This window comes from Carcharodon carcharias, chromosome 10 (genome assembly GCF_017639515.1).
Source record: "Carcharodon carcharias isolate sCarCar2 chromosome 10, sCarCar2.pri, whole genome shotgun sequence".
NCBI classification, from domain to species: domain Eukaryota; kingdom Metazoa; phylum Chordata; class Chondrichthyes; order Lamniformes; family Lamnidae; genus Carcharodon; species Carcharodon carcharias.
This window is the reverse complement of record NC_054476.1, coordinates 150809359-150829751: the sequence shown is the minus strand read 5'-3', so window position 1 is coordinate 150829751 and position 20393 is coordinate 150809359.

Here is a 20393-nt window from a genome sequence, read left to right as displayed (position 1 = left end):
CTCCCAGAAACATGATAGGGTCCCCCTTGTCCTCACTTATCACCCCACCAGCCTCCGCATTCAAAGGATCATCCTCCGCCATTTCCGCCAACTCCAGCATGATGCCAGCACCAAACACGTCTTCCCTTCACCCCCCGGCAGCATTCCGTAGGGATCGTTCCCTCCGGGATACCCTGGTCCACTCCTCCATCACCCACTACTCCTCAACCCCCCACCTATGGCACCTCCCCACGCCCACGCAAAAGATGTAACACCTGCCCCTTCACTTCCTCTCTCCTCACCGTCCAAGGGCCCAAACACTCCTTCCAAGTGAAGCAGCATTTCACTTGCATTTCCCCCAACTTAGTCTACTGTATTCGTTGCTCCCAATGCGGTCTCCTCTACATTGGAGAGACCAAACATAAACTGGGCGACCGCTTTGCAGAACACCTGTGGTCTATCCGCAAGAATGACCCAAACCTCCCTGTCGCTTCCCATTTTAACACTCCACCCTGCTCTCTTGCCCACATGTCTGTCCTTGGCTTGCTGCATTGTTCCAGTGAAGCCCAACGCAAACTGGAGGAACAGCACCTCATCTTCCGACTAAGCACTTTACAGCCTTCCAGACTGAATATTGAATTCAACAACTTTAGATCTTGAACTCCCTCCTCCATCCCCACCCCCTTTCCGTTTCTTCCCCCTTCCTTTTGTTTTTTCCAATAATTTATATAGATTTTTCTTTTCCCACCTATTTCCATTATTTTTAAATCTTGTATGCCTTGCTAGTCTTTCCACCCCACCCAACTAGAGCTGTACCTTGAGTGCCCTACCATTCATTCTTAATTAGCACATTTGTTTAGATAATATCACCAACTTCAACACCTCTGTGTTCTTTTGTTCTTTTGTCTGTGACATATTTTGATTATCTGCTCCTATCACTGCTTGCTTGTCCCTACAACCACACCAACACCCCACCCCTCACTTCTCCCCCCCACCACCCCCACCCGCCCCCGCCCCCCACCCCACCTTAAACCAGCTTATATTTCACCCCTCTCCTTATATTCACTCAGTTCTGTGGAAGGGTCATGAGGACTCGAAACGGCAACTCTTTTCTTCTCCGCCGATGCCACCAGACCTGCTGAGTTTTTCCAGGTAATTCTGTTTTTTTTTGGATTTCCAGCATCCACAGTTTTTTGTTTTTATCATTGAAAGAACAACTTGGTTCCCGATCCTGTGTATCTTTGTCATGCTGCATTGTCACTGGTCTGTAACTCACTCCTGTCCCGTTCGTTCACCAGCCCTGTAAGAACCGTGCATCATGTGAGGTTACAGACGCTGCTATGAATTAGTTTTTTTTTTCATTCAGGGGATGTGGGCATCACTGGCTGGGCCAGCATTTATTGCCCATCCCTAATTGCCCTTGAGAAGGTGGTGTGGAGCTGCCTTCTTGAACCGCTGCAGTCCCTTTGGTGCAGGTACACTCACAGTGCTGTTCCTTGAAAGCTACCCCTTTGACAGAGCCTTTTAGTCACCTCTCCTATTGTCTCCTCATGTGGCTCAGTGTCAGATTTTGTCTGATAACATTCCTGTGAAGCACCTTGGGATAGTTCACAACAATAAAAGTGCTATATCATTGCAAATCCTTGTTGATTGTCGGCTCCTGGAAATTTGATGATGTGACATTTTGAAAGAAACGAAAGGCTTGCATTTTTGCTTTTCAGGACCGCCCGGGCGTCTTTCATCTGCCTGATGCCGCGCTCTTTAACAGGTTTTCGAAGTGTAGTCACTGTTGTAGTGTAGGAAATGTGGCAGCCAATTTGTGCACAGCAAGCTCCCACAAACAGCAATGTGACAATGACCAGATAATCTGTTTATGCAATGTTGATTGAGAGATAAATATTAGCCAGGACAAATTGTTCTTCTTCAAAATAGTGCCATGGGATCATTTACATCCACCCGAGCAAGGAGATGAGGCCTTGGTTTAACATCTCATCCAAGAGACAGCGCCTACAACAGTGCAGCACTCTCCCATACTGCAGTGGAGCATAAGTCTTGATTTTTATGCTCAAATCCTGGAGTGGGATTTGAACTGGAACCATATGACTCAGAGGCAATTGTGCTACCAACTGAAACACAGCTGACATGGCGTTTGATCATGTGACACTGCTCATGTGACCTTTAATCATATGATCGTATGATACTTGACCACCATTTGTACACGTTTTTGCATTTTACCTTAAGTGGGTGTCTCAGCGTCAACAAGCCCCGAATAAGATATTTGACTTTTGTTTTTTTCTGGTGAGTTGAATAACACAATTTATAAATTAAAGATTTAGGGACAAGTAACGTTCAATACAAAATACTTCTGTGAAAGCACAACAGTATCAATATCAAAGAGAAGTACCAATATTTACTGAACATATCCTCAAGGAAAGACAACAAAGTTGGAGTGGCCATATTCTAAGGCATGAGAACTTGCTGAAGGAGGTGATGGAAAGAAGATTAGAGGGGTGGAGACCAAGAGAGAGAAAAAGAATGACAATGTTAAGACAACTTGAAATTAAAAATGGGAGCCTCCTGCGGGCACTGAAGAGGACAGTGCAGACTGTGAGGTTTGAAGGAATGAGTAGACAATCTGCCATTCAGCAGATCACTACTGCTATACTGAAAATATTGCTCAGCAAGTCAGTCAGCATTGTATCATTTTTTACAATACAAAGCAAGTTATAAAAACAATAGACTAAAATAAAACCAAACCTAATTCAGTTCATGAACTCACACGCCCTGCCACAGAAACACAGCCTCAGGAGGTGAGATTCAGTCCACTGGGAGAAGCTGGCTGACACCAAGAACAATACACATTATATATGCAACAGCACAAACAACATGGCAACATGAACCCTCCTTCTCTCAATATCTCTCTCTCTTTTGCAAGGATTCCATAGCCAAGCCCTGGGAAGGTCCTGTCCAGTCTCATGAAAGTATAATAATTTTCATAGTATTTTTCGTGTTTATTGTAAAGTAGGTTTATGGGGATAAATATAGTTAGGTCTGTCTGTAATTTAATTACATTTGAAGTGCAGGCTTTGACTCATCAAAAGAAGCTAGGTGCTTAGTGCACTAATAAGTAAACATGGATGCTAGCTTAGCATGTAAGGTGTGAAGGGAATTTGCATTTTTAAATAGATAGATTTTAATTTGTTTCCAAATAGTCAGACAGGCAAGGCTAAGGAATGTGTTTATTTTTCCCAAGGGTTACTGACAATAAGTAGTAGCAACATGAAAGTTTTTATATTGTGAGGAAGATGCAGTTTCAAAGACATATGAAACAATCAAATTTACATATTAAAAAGGATAGAAAGATATATAAAGGAGAATGAGACAACTATCAGAGGGAGGCATTGCAAGATCTAACAGAAGCATGTGGAGTAGCCTTAATAAAGCCTCCAGTATTTGTGCATAAGTTTGCTGTCTATAGAAACTGAAGCTGGAGGAGAAAGCCATTTGGGAATTCCACTGTCCAGGGTATTGTGTTAATTTGCTGGATCTGTTTAAAATCTAAAATCCTACTTTTGGACTGTTGCCTTAAAGGCGGTGTAATTGGGAGCCAGGTTAATTAAGGATTTTAGGAGATATTATAGTAGTAATTTGTAGTTCTATGTATGTGCTTGAAACCTTCTCCTTTGTTAATAAATATTTTAATTTAGATTTTTTAAAAATCTCTAAAAGTCTTAGTGAATCTTTGTATCCTCACTGGCTACGGGTGAGGTCCCAGAGGACTGGAGAATGGCCAATGTTGTTCTATTGTTTAAGAAGGGTAGCAGGGATAATCCAGGAAATTACAGGCCGGTGAGTCTTAAGTCAGTGGTAGGGAAATTATTGGAGAAGATTCTTCGTGACAGGATTTACTACCATTTGGAAGCAAATGGGCGTATTAGTGAGAGGCAGCATGGTTTTGTGAAGGGGAGGTCGTGTCTCACTAACTTGATTGAGTTTTTCGAGGAAGTGACAAAGATGATTGACGATGGAAGGGCAGTGGATGTTATTTACATAGATTTCAATAAGGCCTTTGACAAGATCCCTCATGGCAGACTGGTATAGAAGGTAAAGTCGCACGGGATCAGAAATGAGCTGGCAAGAGGGATACAGAATTGGCTTGGTCATAGAAGACAGAGGGTAGCAGTGGAAGGGTGATTTTCTGAATGGAGAGCTGTGACTAGTGGAGTTCCGCAGGGATCAGTGCTGGGACCTTTGCTGTTTGTAGTATACATAAATGATTTGGAGGAAAATGTAACTGGGCTGATTAGTAAGTTTGCAGATGACACTAAGGTTGGAGGAGTTGCAGATAGTGAAGAGGATTGTCAAAGGATACAACGGGATATAGAACGGTTGGAGACTTGGGCAGAGAAATGGCAGATGGAGTTTAATCTGTGAAAAAATGGCAAGATAAGAGAAGTATTTTTAGAGAGACCCTGTCTTGTTTTTTGTCAGAATCATTTTGATTTAGATCATAGTGATGTGTTCCTTTGTGTTAGTAGGCTGAAGGCTGGTGAATAGCAAATGATTTTGTTTGTGCCTATCTTGATATTTTCCAGTGCTATTCCATTTATTTTTCATTCAGGGGATACACCCTCTGTCACTTTTCTATTTCTCTCTTTCTATTTCAGTGACAGTAGCCCTGATGCAGATTTATTGTCCCAATGTCATGAGGTTTTGCACCCGGGGGTGGGGACCAACCTCCCTCGATCAACTGAAATCTGATCAGCAGATGCTGTGTTGCTCAAGCCAAGTCAAACCCCTTCCTCCCATTTCTCTGGGACCTGAAACGAGCCCCCACCAAGGCACTCAAAACCTGCTCTCTCTCCCCCCTCAAGATGTGGAAAGAATTTGCTTGGCCCCGTTCCTGATCAGTGCAACATCTTGAGGTTTCAGCTAGGGACTGGAGGCATCACAGTGGAAGAGCGGGGTCCTTGCTGGGTGACAGGAGTAAAATGCATTGCGGCAACACAATGAGTTCAGCCATGGTCTTATCCAACGGCAGAGCAGGATCAAGGGGCCGAATGGCCTACTCTTGCTCCTAATTTGTATGTATGTAAGTATGCAGCATTTGATCAACGTTGTGAATGAACCTGGAGCCCTCAACGCTAACGAAAAGAAATTCACTTCATCAATGCACGCACTTCACTGAGCATAAAAATACACTTTCAAAATTAAGAATGTATTACATAACCTATCAACCTGAGCAGAAAGATTGATATCAGATTGATATTAGAAAGATTGATATCCAAAACGCACAAACATACGAACAACGAGCAGGAGTAGGCCATTCAGCCCCTCAAGCCTGCTCCACCTTTTATTAAGATCGTGGCTGATCTGATAGTAGCCTGAGATCTGCATCCCACCTACCCTGATAGCCTGTCACCCCCTTGCTCACCAAGAATCTATCCACTTCTGCCTTAAAAATATTCAAAGACTCTGCTTCCAACACCTTTTTAGGAAGAGAGTTCCAAAGACTCACGACCCTCTGAGTGAAAACATTTCACCTCATCTCTGTTTTAAATGGGTGACCCCTTATCTTTAAACAGTGACTCCTCGTTCTAGAACTTGCAATTGATTTGGTTAATTAAAACAACAAGTCTTTCTAATGTGCCATTAATGCTGATAAACGTCCCCAGGTATTTTGCAGTGGTATAACCTGACACAAGACCTTGAGGTAAAGAAGGAGATATTCAGAATGAGCGACTAAAGTTTTGGCCAAACACATGGGTTTTAAGGAGGGTCTTAAAAGAGGAGAGGGGTTGGAAAAGCAGAGAGGTTTTGAGGGGCCCACTCGCTGAGGTGTAAAATGATGCAGGATGACAACTCATGAAAGAATAAAAATGCAGCATCTACACTTCAAAAGTTCTTCACCAGTTGTGAAGTCATTTAAGACATTCTGAGATCATGAACACAAGTTCTTTCTTTCTAAACATTTATAGTAATCATATCCTGCATCATAACTTTCCCATTCACATCCTGAAACTCCAGGACACAGAGGCAATCAGGGCATAAAACACCTGGCTTACACCAAAATGGGTCTACCCCTTCCGATTGATGTGGGTTGACAAGATGTCAGCCTTGAATAGCTCCCTTAATTCTGAGGCAGAGGATGGTGGGTTCAAGCCCCACTCCAGAGACATCAGGTACATTATCTAAATTGACATTTCAGCGTAATACTGATGGAAGTGCCACACCAGTAGAGGTCTTTTTGACATCTTCTGTGACTATGGTGCATGTCTCTTCAACCTCCAACAACTTTTGACACAGTTGACCACACCATCCTTCTCCAATGCTTTATTATCTCCAGACTTGACTATTCCAATCAGACTCAGATGGAGGAGCACCGGAGCAGTGAGTATAAATCTAGCTTACCTCGGGGATTTGCGGCCTTGTCTACAGGAAGCAGACTCAGAGGGAGGAGCACCGGAGCGGTGACCTCGGGGCACAGAGTAACTGAAGCCAAAACTGAAAAAGTGACATCACAGAAAAGCTGTGACCTGATTGGTTGGTAGGAAATCTGCACCAAATTTGAAAAAAAAACATTGCAAGCTAATTAACTAAGCCGAGATGGCTGGGCAGGTGATGTGCTGTAGCTGTATGATGTGAGCTGGTAGATCCCTTTGCGAGCCGCAGTGACCACATCTGCAGCAAGTGCTGGTTGCTGGAGGAACTCCAGCTCAGAATTGATGAGCTGGAGTCCGACCACTGGATGCTGCGGCACATTGGGAGGGGGAGAGTTACCTGGACGCTTTGATTCAGGAGGTGGTCACACCCAGTAGATTAAGTACCTCAAGTTCAGTCAGTGGTCAGGGTCAGCAGGGTGTGACTGCAAGTGAGGCAGGTAGAGGGATCCTGTGTTCAGGAACAGATGAGCTTCAGCTCTTGAACTTGTCCAACAGGTGCAAGGTATTTGCTCCCTGTGTGGATGAGGAACAGAGCTGTAGGGAGGATGAGCCAGCTGACCACAACACCATGGCACAGGAGGCCATTCAAGAGGGGGGAGCAAAAAGACAAGTGGTAGTTGTAGGGGATTCTATAATTAGAGGAATTGATAGCATCCTTTGTAAGCAGAATCGAGAATCACCACATGGTATGTTGCTTGCCCAGTGCCAGGGTGAGGGACATCTCTGACCGGCTTGAAAGGATATTGGAGAGGGAGGGGGAGGATCCAGTTGTTGTGGTCCACGTCGGGACAAATAACATAGGTAAGACTAGGAAAGAGGACCTGTTTGGGGATTATCAGAAACTAGGAACTAAATTAAAGAACAGGTCCTCAAGAGTTATAATCTCCGGATTACTACCCGAGCCATGTGCAAATTGGCATAGGGACGCGAGAATAAGGGAAGTAAACACATGGCTAAAGGAGTGGTGCGGGAAAGAGGGGTTCCATTTCGTGGGGCACTGGCATCAGTATTGGAACAGGAGAGATCTGTACTGTTGGGACGGTCTCCACCTGAACCGATCTGGGACCAATGTTCTAGCGAAAAGGGTAAATAGGGTGGTCAACAGGACTTTAAACTAGAAAGTGGGGGGGAAGGGTAAATCTCCAAGAAGTATGACTAATGGGAAACAAAGCAGCAGGTTAGCGTGTGGGGCGGGGGGTGGATTCAACTTCATGGAAAATTATGAAAAAACTAAAAAGAAAGGAGAGCCCAGGAGAGGCTATTAACGTCCCAAGAACACAAAATAGGACAGAGTGTTTGGAAAGGGCTAGGAATCTCACTTCAAGCACATCAGATAAAGGGACAACAATGAGAAAGGGGACAGGAAATACAGGACTGAAGGTGTTGTATCTGAATGCATGCAGTATACAAAATAAGGTAAATGAGCTTGTGGCGCAGATTGAAATTGGCAGGTATGATGTTGTGGGCATCACGGAGACATGGCTGCAAGGGGATCAGGACTGGGAACTAAATATCCAAGGATATACATCCTATCGAAAAGATAGGCAGGTTGGCAGAGAGAGTGGGGTTGTTTTGTTAGTAAGAAATGGAATTAAATCGATAGCAAGAAATGATGTAGGGTCAGATGATGTAGAATCTGTGTGGGTAGAGTTGAGGAACTGCAAAGGTAAAAAAACCATAATGGGAGTTATGTACAGGCCTCCGAACAGTAGTCAGGATGTGGGGCACAAGATACACCAGGAGATAGAAAAGGTGTGTAAGAAAGGCAAGGTTACAATAATCATGGGGGATTTCAATATGCAGGTAGACTGAGAAAATCAGGTTGGTAGTGGATCCCAAGAAAAGGAATTTGTGGAATGTCTACGAGATGGCTTTTTGGAGCAGGGAGCAGCTTGTGGTGGAGCCCACAGGGAACAGGCAATTCTAGATTTAGTGATGTGTAATGAGGCAGATTTGATAAGGGAGCTTAAGGTGAAGGAACCCTTAGGAGAAAGTGACCATAATATGATGGAATTTACCCTGCAATTTGAGAGGAAAAAGCTGGAATCAGATGGAACGGTATTGCAGTTGAATAAAAGCAACTACAGAGGCATGAAGGAGGAGCTGGCCAGAATTGACTGGGAGATGAGCCTAGCAGGAAAGACATTGGAACAGCAATGGTAGTAGTTTCTGGGAGTAATTTGGGAGACACAGCAAAAATTCATCCCTAGGAAGAAGAAGCATACTAAAGGGAGGATGAGGCAACCATGGCTGACCAGGGAAGTCAGGGACAGCATAAAAGCTAAAGAGAAAGCATACAATGCGGCAAAGAGCAGTGGGAAACCAGGGGATTGGGAAGCCTACAAAGACAAACAGAGGACAACTAAAAAAAAAAATAAGGAGGGAGAAGATTAAATATGAGGGTAAACTAGCTAGTAATATAAAAGAAGATTGCAAGAGTTTTTTTTAGATATACAAAGGGTAAGAGAGAGGCAAAAATGGACATTGGGCCGCTGGAAAATGACGCTGGATAAGTAATAGTGGGGAACAAAGAAATGGCAGAGGAACTGAATAGGTGCTTTGCGTCAGTCTTCACGGTGGAAGACACGAGTAATATCCCCAAAGTTCAAGAGAGTCGGGGGGGCAGAGGTGAGAATGGTGGCCATTACCGAGGAGAAGTTACTAGGAAAACTGAAAGGTCTGAAGGTGGATGAATCACCTGGACCAGATGGATTACACCCCAGAGTTCGGAAGGAGATAGCTGAAGAGATAGTGGAGGCGTTAGTGGTGATCTTTCAGGAATCACTGAAGTCAGGGAGGGTCCCAGAGGACTGGAAAATCGCTAATGTAACCCCCCCTGTTTAAGAACGGAGTGAGGCAAAAGACGGGGAACTACAGGCCGATTAGCCAGACCTCAGTCGTTGGTAAGATTTTAGAATCCATTATTAAGGATGAGATTTCAGAATACTCGGAAGTGCATGGTAAAATAGGGCAAAGTCAGCATGGTTTCATCAAGGGGAGGTCATGCCTGACAAATCTGTTAGAATTCTTTGAGGAGGTAACGAGTAGGTTAGACAAAGGAGAGCCAATGGATGTTATCTACTTGGACTTCAGAAGGCCTTTGACAAGGTGCCGCACAGGAGGCTGCTCAGTAAGATAAGAGCCTATGGTGTTAGAGGCAAGGTACTAGCATGGATAGAAGGTTGGCTGTCTGGCAGGAGGCAGAGAGTGGGGATAAGGGGGTCCTTCTCAGGATGGCGGCCAATGACTAGTGGAGTTCCACAGGGGTCAGTGTTGGGACCACAACTTTTGACTTTATACATTAATGATCTAGATGAAGGAACTGAGGGCAACCTGGCTAAGTTTGCAGATGATACAAAGACAGGTGGAGGGACAGGTAGTATTGAGGACAGGTTAGGAGAATGGTCAAAGAAGTAGCAGATGGAATACAACGTGGGGAAGTGTGAGGTCATGCACTTTGGTAGGAAGAATAGAGGCATAGACTATTTTCTAATGGGGAGAGAATTCAGAAATCTGGAGTGCAAAGGGACTTGGGAGTCCTAGTCTAGGATTCTCTTAAGATTAACTTGCAGGTTGAGTCAGTAGTTAGGAAGGCAAATGCAATGTTGGCATTTATTTTGAGAGGACTAGAATATAAAAGCAGGGATGTGCTGCTGAGGCTTTATAAGGCTCTGGTCAGACCACATTTAGAATATTGTGAACAATTTTGGGCCCCGTATCTCAGGAAGGATGTTCTGGCCCTGGAGAGGGTCCAGAGGAAGTTCACAAGAATGATCCCAGGAATGAAAGGCTTAACATATGAGGAATGTTTGAGGACTCTGGGCCTATAATCGATGGAGCTTAGAAGGATGAGGGGGGGATCTGATTGAAACTTACAGAATACTGAAAGATCTGTATAGAGTGGACGTGGGGAAGATGTTTCCATTAGTAGGAGAGACTAGGACCCGAGGGCACAGCCTCAGAGTAAAGGGAAGACCTTTTAGAACAGAGATGAGGAGAAACTTCTTTATCCAGAGAGTGGTGAATCTATGGAATTCATTACCACAGAAGGCTGTGGAGGCCAGGTCACTGAGTGTATTTAAGACCAAGGTAGATAGGTTCTTGATTGGTAAGGGGATCAAAGGTTACGGGGAGAAGGCGGGAGAATGGGGTTGAGAAATTTATAAGCCATGATTGAATGGCGGACCAGACTCGATGGGCCAATTGGCCTAATTTCTGCTCCTATGTCTTATGGTCTATTCCAATCCTTTCCGGCTGACCTCCCATCCTCTATCCGCCTATCCTGCACCAAGTCCTAATCATCCATCATCCAGGTCCGTGCTAACTTACAATGGATGAGATATTTTTTATTCATTCATGGAATGTGGGTGTCGCTGGCTGGGCCAGCATTTATTGCCCACCCTTAATTGCCCTTGAGAAGGTGGTGGTGAGCTGCTTTCTTGAACCGCTGCAGTCCATGTGCTGTAGGTACACCCACAGTGCTGTTTGGGAGGGAGTTCCAGGATTTTGATCCAGTGACGGTGAAGGAACAGCAATATAGTTCCAAACCAGGATTGTGAGTAACTTGGAGGGGAACTTCCAGGTAGCGGTGTTCCCATCTATCAGTTGCCCTTGTCCTTCTGGATGGTAGTGGTCATGGGTTTGGAAGGTGCCGTCTAAGGAGCTTTGGTGAGTTGCTGCAGTGCATCTTGTAGATGGTACACACTGCTGCTGCTGTGCGTTGGTGGTGGAGGGAGTGAATGTTTGTGGATGGGATGCCAGTCAAGTGGGCTGCTTTGTCCTGGATTGTGTCCAGTTTCTTGAGTGTTTTGGGAACTGCACTCGTCCAGGCAGCTCCAAAGCACACAAGATTTGAAACACTGGCCATATTTGTCCACATTGGAACAACTGGTTCTCCAAGATGCTTCTAAGCCTAACTGGTATCTTCACAGCGATTGAGCAATTCCCATTCGCGGCTCGGACACCGGCCACTTCATTACCAATGTGCCACTCTCAAAGGCACCCAGTGAGAGAGTGACACGCTGTATGATATTTCGGTGCTGTGGCCAACACCCACTATGGGCTTTCTTTTAAGGGCCTTCCCAAGATTGGGACTTCACCCACAGGGAAGGCCACAGACATGGACCTGCATCCAAACAGCCAGGGGCACAGCATGTGAGCATGGGCCGCAGCAGTGTTCACTCATTCATGCTGCAATAAACATGATGGTTACTAAAACAAAAACAGAATTACCTGGAAAAACTCAGCAGGTCTGGCAGCATTGGTGGAGAAGAAAAGAGTTGACGTTTCGAGTCCTAATGACCCTTCGACCGAACTGATTGAATATTGGGAAAGGGGTGACTATAAGCTGGTTTAAGGTGTGTGGGGGAGGCAGTGGGGGGAGAGAAGTGGGGGGTGGGTTTGGTTGTAGGGACAAGCAAGCAGTGATAGGAGCAGATCATCAAAAGATGTCACAGACAAAGGAACAAAGAGGTGTTGAAGGTGGTGATATTATCTAAACGAATGTGCTAATTAAGAATGGATAGCAGGGCACTCAAGGTACAGCTCTAGTGGGGGTGGGGTGGAAAGAATAGCAGGGCATACAAGATTTAAAAATAATGGAAATAGGTGGGAAAAGAAAAATCTATATAAATTATTGGAAGAAAAAAATGGAAGGGGGAAGATACAGAAAGGGGGTGGGGATGGAGGATGGAGTTCAAGATCTAAAGTTGTTGAATTCAATATTCAGTCCGGAAGGCTGTAAAGTGCCTAGTCAGAAGATGAGGTGCTGTTCCTCCAGTTTGCATTGGGCTTCACTGGAATAATGCAGCAAGCCAAGGACAGACATGTGGGCAAGAGAGCAGGGTGGAGTGTTAAAATGGCAAGTGACAGGGAGGTTTGGGTCATCCTTGCAGACAGACCGCAGGTGTTCTGCAAAGCGGTCGCCCAGTTTATGTTTGGTCTCTCCAATGTAGAGGAGACCACATTGGGAGCAATGAATGCAGTAGACTAAGTTGGGGGAAATGCAAGTGAAATGCTGCTTCACTTGAAAGGAGTGTTTGGGCCCTTGGACGGTGAGGAGAGAGGAAGTGAAGGGGCAGGTGTTACATCTTTTGCATGGGGAGGTGCCATAGGTGGGGGTTGAGGAGTAGTGGGTGATGGAGGAGTGGACCAGGGTATCCCGGAGGGAACGATCCCTACGGAATGCCACCGGGGGGGTTGAAGGGAAGATGTGTTTGGTGGTGGCATCATGCTGGAATTGGCGGAAATGGTGGAGGATGATCCTTTGAATGCGGAGGCTGGTGGGGTGAAACGTGAGGACAAGGGGGACCCTATCATGTTTCTGGGAGGTAGAAGGCGTGAGGGCGGATGCGCGGGAGATGGGCCGGTCACGGTTGAGGGCCCTGTCAACGACCGTGGGTGGAAAACCTCGGTTAAGGAAGAAGGAAGGCATGTCAGAGGAACTGTTTTTGAAGGTAGCATCATCAGAACAGATGCAACGGAGGCAAAGGAACTGAGAGAATGGGATGGAGTCCTTACAGGAAGCGGGGTGTGGGGAGCTGTAGTTGAGGTAGCTGTGGGAGTCAGCTTGTAATGGATATTGGTGGACAGTCTATCACCAGAGATTGAGACAGAGAGGTCAAGGAAGGGAAGGGAAGTGTCAGAGATGGACCATGTGAAAATGATGGAGGGGTGGAGATTGGAAGCAAAATTAATAAATTTTTCCAGGTCCAGACAAGAGCATGAAGCAGCACCGAAGTAATCATCGATGTACCGGAGAAAGAGTTGTGGGAGGGGGCCGGAGTAGGATTGGAACAAGGAATGTTCCACATACCCCATAAACAGACAGGCATAGCTGGGGCCCATGCGGGTACCCATAGCCACACCTTTTATTTGGAGGAAGTGAGAGGAGTTAAAGGAGAAATTGTTCAGTGTGAGAACAAGTTCAGCCAGACGGAGGAGAGTAGTGGTGGATGGGGATTGTTCGGGCCTCTGTTCAAGGAAGAAGCTAAGGGCCCTCAGACCATCCTGGTGGGGAATGGAGGTGTAGAGGGATTGGACGTCCACGGTGAAGATGAAGCGGTTGGGGCCAGGGAACTGGAAATTGTTGATGTGACGTAAGGTGTCAGAGGAATCATGGATGTAGATGGGAAGGGACTGGACAAGGGGAGAGAGAAGGGAGTCAACATAACGAGCAATGAGTTCCGTGGGGCAGGAGCAGGCTGGCACGATCGGTCTACCAGGACAGTTCTGTTTGTGGATTTTGGGTAGGAGGTAGAAGCGGGCCGTCCGAGGTTTGGCGACTATCAGGTTGGAAGCTGTGGGAGGAAGATCTCCAGAGGAGATGAGGTCAGTGCCAGTCCTGGAAACAATGGCTTGATGTTCAGTGGTGGGGTCATGGTCCAGGGAGAGGTAGGAGGAAGTGTCTGCGAGTTGACCCTCAGCCTCCGCGAGGTAGAGGTCAGTGCGCCAGACAACAACAGCACCGCCCTTGTCAGCGGGTTTGATGACAATGTCAAGGTTGGACCTGAGAGAACGGAGTGCAGTAAGTTCAGAGAGAGAGAAATTAGAATGGGTGAGAGGAGCAGAGAAATTGAGACGACTAGTGTCACGCCGACAGTTCTCAATGAAAAGATCAAGAGAAGGTAAGAATCCAGAGGGAGGGGTCCAGGTGGAGGGAGAATATTGGAGAATATGATGGTTACTAAGACCAGTTACAGCTTCAATGGCCAGCAGAGGGCAGTGGGTCATTGCTCGCAGCCCATACTGCTGTTAAACTGCTGTAAAAGGACCTTGCTCAGCAGACATTGGACTGAGACAGGAGATCTAATTGAATCAGCAGCAAGCCAGTCAGCAGGGGCTGTTCAATCTGCTACAACCTCGCCCTTTATGCCTGCAACAGCCACAATGAGTGTCTTGATGCTGACTCAAGGATTAAAGGGCACTTGTTTCCGTCACTTGTTTTGTTTAATGGTTCCGCATAACACCAACGCTTCCATGACATGCTTCCAAGGGCGCTCGTGTCATTGCTCTGCAGTTTTGTCTTCTTTCCTGGAGCAGCTCCACAATGACCTTGCCACAGAAACATTCCAAAGGGTGATGGTTTGATTGGCTTTTCCACCATGGGAGCCATCGCAGTCAACTTTGGTTGCCCCTTCCCCCACACACGTGCAATTTGTCAGCAGGAAGTCACTGGGTGGGTATCAGGATCGGGAACTCCAGCTGATTCCCCTCCCCACCCACCTCCTTAACCGAGAGGTGTCCAGGCAACGGTACCAACACACCCACTCCCCCCCCCACCCCTTCCCCACCACCTCCCTCAAGAAGACAATTCAGGAGCAAAAGAGGCCACACTAGTTGTTTAGCTTTCTCTTGGGGGCCAAGTATGAGACTCTACCCTTTGGAAGTAATGTTCAAGCCACCAGTCCTGTCCCAAGCTTACCCTCTTCTCTCCCAACCCCCCAACCCTGATCATAAAACACATCCCCCCCACACCCTACCCACCCACCCCCTCCACCCCCCACCTCCAGCCATCCCCCCACACCCCACACACCCACACCCCACCCCATCACCCCCGCACAACTCACCCTCCACCCACCCACCCCACACCCCACCCCACCCCCACAACCCACCCCCACCCACCCCCACAACCCACCCCCACCCACCCCCACACCCGACACCCACAATCATTGATGTAATTGATCAGTGGGAACCTTATCAACATCATCTTCCTTCCCCTTCACAAAGGCTGGTGATGCTGCTGTGTTACAGATCACCCAGGGAGTCCACGTTGCTGTACCTGTAGAGGCATGTTGTAGTCCAGAACTATGGAGAGTGATGGTAGAGGCTCCAACATCCTTTCCATCTCATGGCTGACCAGGACTCTCTCCCACTCTAACTGCCTCCCATTGGCAGGTGTTGGTAGGATTTACCAGTTGATACTCAACCTGTTTGGCTATGTTATGAACCCACCTTCCTTGGCCATCAAGCCCTGGAGTGGGACTCAAGCCCGGAGCTTCTGGCACAGAGGCAGGGATGCTACCCACCGTGCCACAAAACATCCACAAAGGCTGGGAGAGGACAGTAATGATACACCCAGATTTCAGCATTCCAAATTGGGAAGAGAGTCACCTTCCCAATGCTCACCGGGATCAAGGTTGCACTGACCCTGTGGGGTGGGCTCCCAGCACATGGATCTGATGCAGCTGATGTGGGGCTGTGAACCCTTCAGGATTGTCCTGGAGTCTCCAGAAATTGAAGACAAATCTCCAGAGCACCCCCAGGAGAAAAAAAATTGGAGGAGAATTAAAGCAAAAATCAATTTGTTCCAAACCTTTTGCTTATCAGTTCTAAAAATGGGGGGATTGGGATTGAAATAGGTGTTTGACTGACAGTCAAGAATCATGCTGCACATGAACGTCCTCCCACCCTACTTCATCCAGCTCCTATCAGCATAGCCTTCTATTCCTTTGTCCCTCATGTATTTAACTAGATTCCCCTCAAATGTAACTATGCTATTCAGCTCAAACATGTGGCAACAGGCTCCACATTATCACTACACTCTGAATAATGAAGTTCCTCCTGAAATTCCCCATTGGATTTATTGATGACCAACTTATATTTATGGCCCCTAGATCTGGTCTCCCCCACAACTGGGCACATGTTCTCTATGTCTGCACGAACAAAGTCTTTCATAAGCTTAAAGACTTCTATCAGGTCACCTCTCAGCCTTCACTTGAATCGAGAAATCTGAACAGACTCCAGCCTGCTTAGCTGCTGTATTTCTGACATTACAGCAGTGACTACACTTCAAAAGCGCATCATTGGACATCAAGTACCTTGGGACATCCTGGCGATGTAAAAGACGCTCTATAAATTCAAGTCTTTCTTTCTTCTCTGATCAATACAACCTCTCATTGTCACTGGCATCACTTTTATAAACCTTTCCTTTTACCATCTCCAGTGCCTTTATATTATCTTTCTAACATGGAGACCCAGAGCTATTGGGGATCCGGCCATACTCAATATACAGGCAGATTTAATGTGCTTTCAAGTGAGGTTCATGATCAGCACCAATAATATCTTTTCCAATAACTTATATAGATTTTTCTTTTCCCACCTATTTCCATTATTTTTAAATCTTTTATGCTCCCCCACCCCCAATAGAGCTATACCTTGAGTGCCCTACCATCCATTCTTAATTAGCACATTTGTTTAGATAATATCACTAACTTCAACACCTCTGTGTTCTTTTGTCTGACATCTTTTGATGATCTGCTGCTATCCTAACAACACCACCCCCCTCCACTCCACCCCCACCCCACCCACCCACTTAAACCAGCTTATATTTCCCTCTCCTTGTAAAGAAAGATCAGTTCTGTTGAAGGGTCATGAGAACTCGAAACGTCAACTCTTTTCTTCTCCGCCGATGCTGCCAGACCTGCTGAGTTTTTCCAGGTAATTCTGTTTTTGTTTTGGATTTCCAGCATCCTCAGTTTTTTGTTTTTATCTCTGTGTTTAATTGACTGCCACTGCTCTTCAAGAAATGCCTACCTTGAAGAAGTTCTGTTCGTCTCTGCGACAAGATTTCTGTATCTCTCTTTTGCCTTGTTCACCTTCATTGCTTTCCATTTCTCTCCTGGTGTTTGACAAGGTGTTTACTAAAACCCGCTTTCACAGCCATATCTCCTTTCTCAGTGACTGTCTCCGTCTCCGACTTACCCCACGTGGATTTCAACTGAAATTCCACCCCTCATGTTTCGAACCCACCCAGGATTACAGGTATCTCCGGGACATAAAACGTTTCTCGGACTGCTGTTCCCATCACATTCTGAAATCCACACTCAGTGCCATGCGCCGCCATATGAACACACTCGACCTCTCCCTCCAGCAGCACCGCCGTACCCTTTTTCAAAGCTGCGCGTGCCCCCAGTTTCATTTTATTCTTCGTCTCATCCGACGCCTCAACAAGAAACTTTTTCTCTTTCTCTCAAGTGCTAAGGAATGCAAGCTCCAGCAACTCATTGACACCAACACCCATCTAGGACCCTCCACCCCTGCCTGTCCCTCCATCCCCACCCCATCTTCCAATCCCAGCCCCAGCCGTGTATTCACTATACCCCCTGACCTTCCCCTCTCCGATGCTGAACGTTCAGTGCTCAGCAAAGGACTTAGTTTCATACCCTTACACCCTCATCTCAATGAATTTCGGGCTCAGCATGATGCTGAACTCTTCTTCTGCTGTCTTCATCTCCGGGCTCACTTCTTTGGGCAGGAGTCCTCTCCCCGTTCAATGGATCCTTTTACTCACCTCCAATATTCTCCCTCCACCTGGACCTCTCCCTCTGGATTCTTACCTTCTCTTGATCTTTTCATTGAGAACTGTCAGAGCGACATTAGTCGTCTCAATTTCTCTGCTCCTCTCACCCATTCTAATCTCTATCTCTCTGACCTTACTGCACTCCGTTCTCTCAGGTCCAACCTTGACTTTGTCATCAAACCCGCTGACAAGGCTGGTGCTGTTATTGTCTGGTGCACTGACATCTACCTCGCGGAGGTTGAGCGTCAACTCGCAGACACTTCCTCCTATCTCTCCCTGGACCATGACCCCACCACTGAACATCAAGCCATTGTTTCCAGGACTGTCACTGACCTCATCTCCTCTGGAGATCTTCCTCCCATAGCTTCCAACCTGATAGTCGCCCAACCTCGGACGGCCCACTTCTAACTCCTACCCAAAATCCACAAACAGAACTGTCCTGGTAGACCGATCATGTCAGCTTGCTCCTGCCCCACGGAACTCATTTCTCGTTATCTTGACTCCCTTCTCTCTCCCCTTGTCCAGTCCCTTCCCACTTACATCCATGATTCCTCTGACACCTTACGTCACATCAACAATTTCCAGTTCCCTGGCCCCAACTGCTTCCTCTTCACCATGGACGACCAATCCTTCTACACCTCCATCCCCCACCAGGATGGTCTGAGGGCCCTTAGCTTCTTCCTCGAACAGAGGCCCGAACAATCCCCATCCACCACTACTCTCCTCCGTCCGGCTGAACTTGTTCTCACACTGAACAATTTCTCCTTCAACTCCTCTCACTTCCTCCAAATAAAAGGTGTGGCTATGGGTACCTGCATGGGCCCCAGCTATGCCTGTCTGTTTATGGGGTATGTGGAACATTCCTTGTTCCAATCCTACTCCGGCCCCCTCCCACAACTCTTTCTCCGGTACATCGATGATTACTTCGGTACTGCTTCATGCTCTCATCGGGACTTGGAAAAATTTATTAATTTTGCTTCCAATCTCCACCCCTCCATCATTTTCACATGGTCCATCTCTGACACTTCCCTTCCCTTCTTTGACCTCTCTGTCTCAATCTCTGGTGATAAACTGTCCACCAATATCCATTACAAGCCTACCGACTCCCACAGCTACCTCAACTACAGCTCCTCACACTCCACTTCCTGTAAGGACTCCATCCCATTCTCTCAGTTCCTTCGCCTCCGCCGCATCTGTTCCGATGTTGCTACCTTCAAAAACAGTTCCTCTGACATGTCCTCCTTCTTCCTTAACTGAGGTTTTCCACCCACGGTTGTTGACAGGGCCCTCAACCGTGTCCGGCCTATCTCCCGCGCATCCGCCCTCACGCCTTCTCCTCCCTCCCAGAAACATGACAGGGTCCCCCTTGTCCTCACTTATCACCCCACCAGCCTCCGCATTCAAAGGATCATCCTCCGCAATTTCCGCCAACTCCAGCATGATGCCACCACCAACACATCTTCCCTTCAACCCCCCCGCTGGCATTCCGTAGGGATCGTTCCCTCGGGACACCCTGGTCCACTCCTCCATCACCCCCTACTCCTCAACCCCTACCTATGGCACCACCCCATGCCCACGCAAAAGATGTAACATCTGCCCCTTCACTTCCTTTCTCCTCACCGTCCAAGGGCCCAAACACTCCTTTCCAGTAAAGCAGCATTTCACTTGCATTTCCCCCAACGTGGTCTACTGCATTCGTTGCTCCCAATGTGGTCTCCTCTATATTGGAAAGACCAAACGTAAACTGGGCGACCACTTTGCAGAACACCTGCGGTCTGTCGGCAAGAATGACCCAAACCTCCCTGTCGCTTGCCATTTTAACACTCCACCCTGCTCTCTTGCCCACATGTCTGTCCTTGGCCTGCTGCATTGTTCCAGTGAAGCCCAACGCAAACTGGAGGAACAACACCTCATCTTCCAACTAGGCACTTTACAGCCTTCCGGACTGAATATTGAATTCAACAACTTTAGGTCTTGAGCTCCATCCTCCATCCCCACCCCCTTTCTGTTTCTTCCCCCTTCCTTTTGTTTTTTTTTCTTTTCCAATAATTTATATAGATTTTTCTTTTCCCACCTACTTCCATTATTTTAAAATGTTTTATGCTTCCCCCACCCCCACTAGAGCTATACTTGGAGTGCCCTACCTTCCATTCTTAATTAGCACATTTGTTTAGATAATATCATCAACTTCAACACCTCTGTATTCTTTTGTTCTTTTGTCTGTGACATCTTTTGATGATCTGTTCCTATCCTAATACTCCCTCCCCTCCACTTCTACCCGCCACCCCCCACCCCCCACCAACACCCCCCCCCCCCCTCCCCTCCCCCCCCAATTAAACCAGCTTAGATTTTCCTCTCCTTTTAAAGAAAAATCAGTTCTGTTGAAGGGTCATGAGGACTCTTTACTTCTCCGCCGATGCTGCCAGACCTGCTGAGTTTTTCCAGGTAATTCTGTTTTTGTCATGATCAGCATATTGGATTTGTGCAAAAGTTTGTCATTAAACAGGAGCACTCAATCAGCATCATCAGCCCATCTTGTCCAATTGGTGGCCAGTGCTTCATAAGGTGTGATTCATGTTATTGTGCCTATGTGTGTCCTTCTGCGACAGGGAGCAATCAGGAACCAAGGCTCAGCAACTGAGTAAATAGAGCCAGCTGCCAAAGCTAAGGGC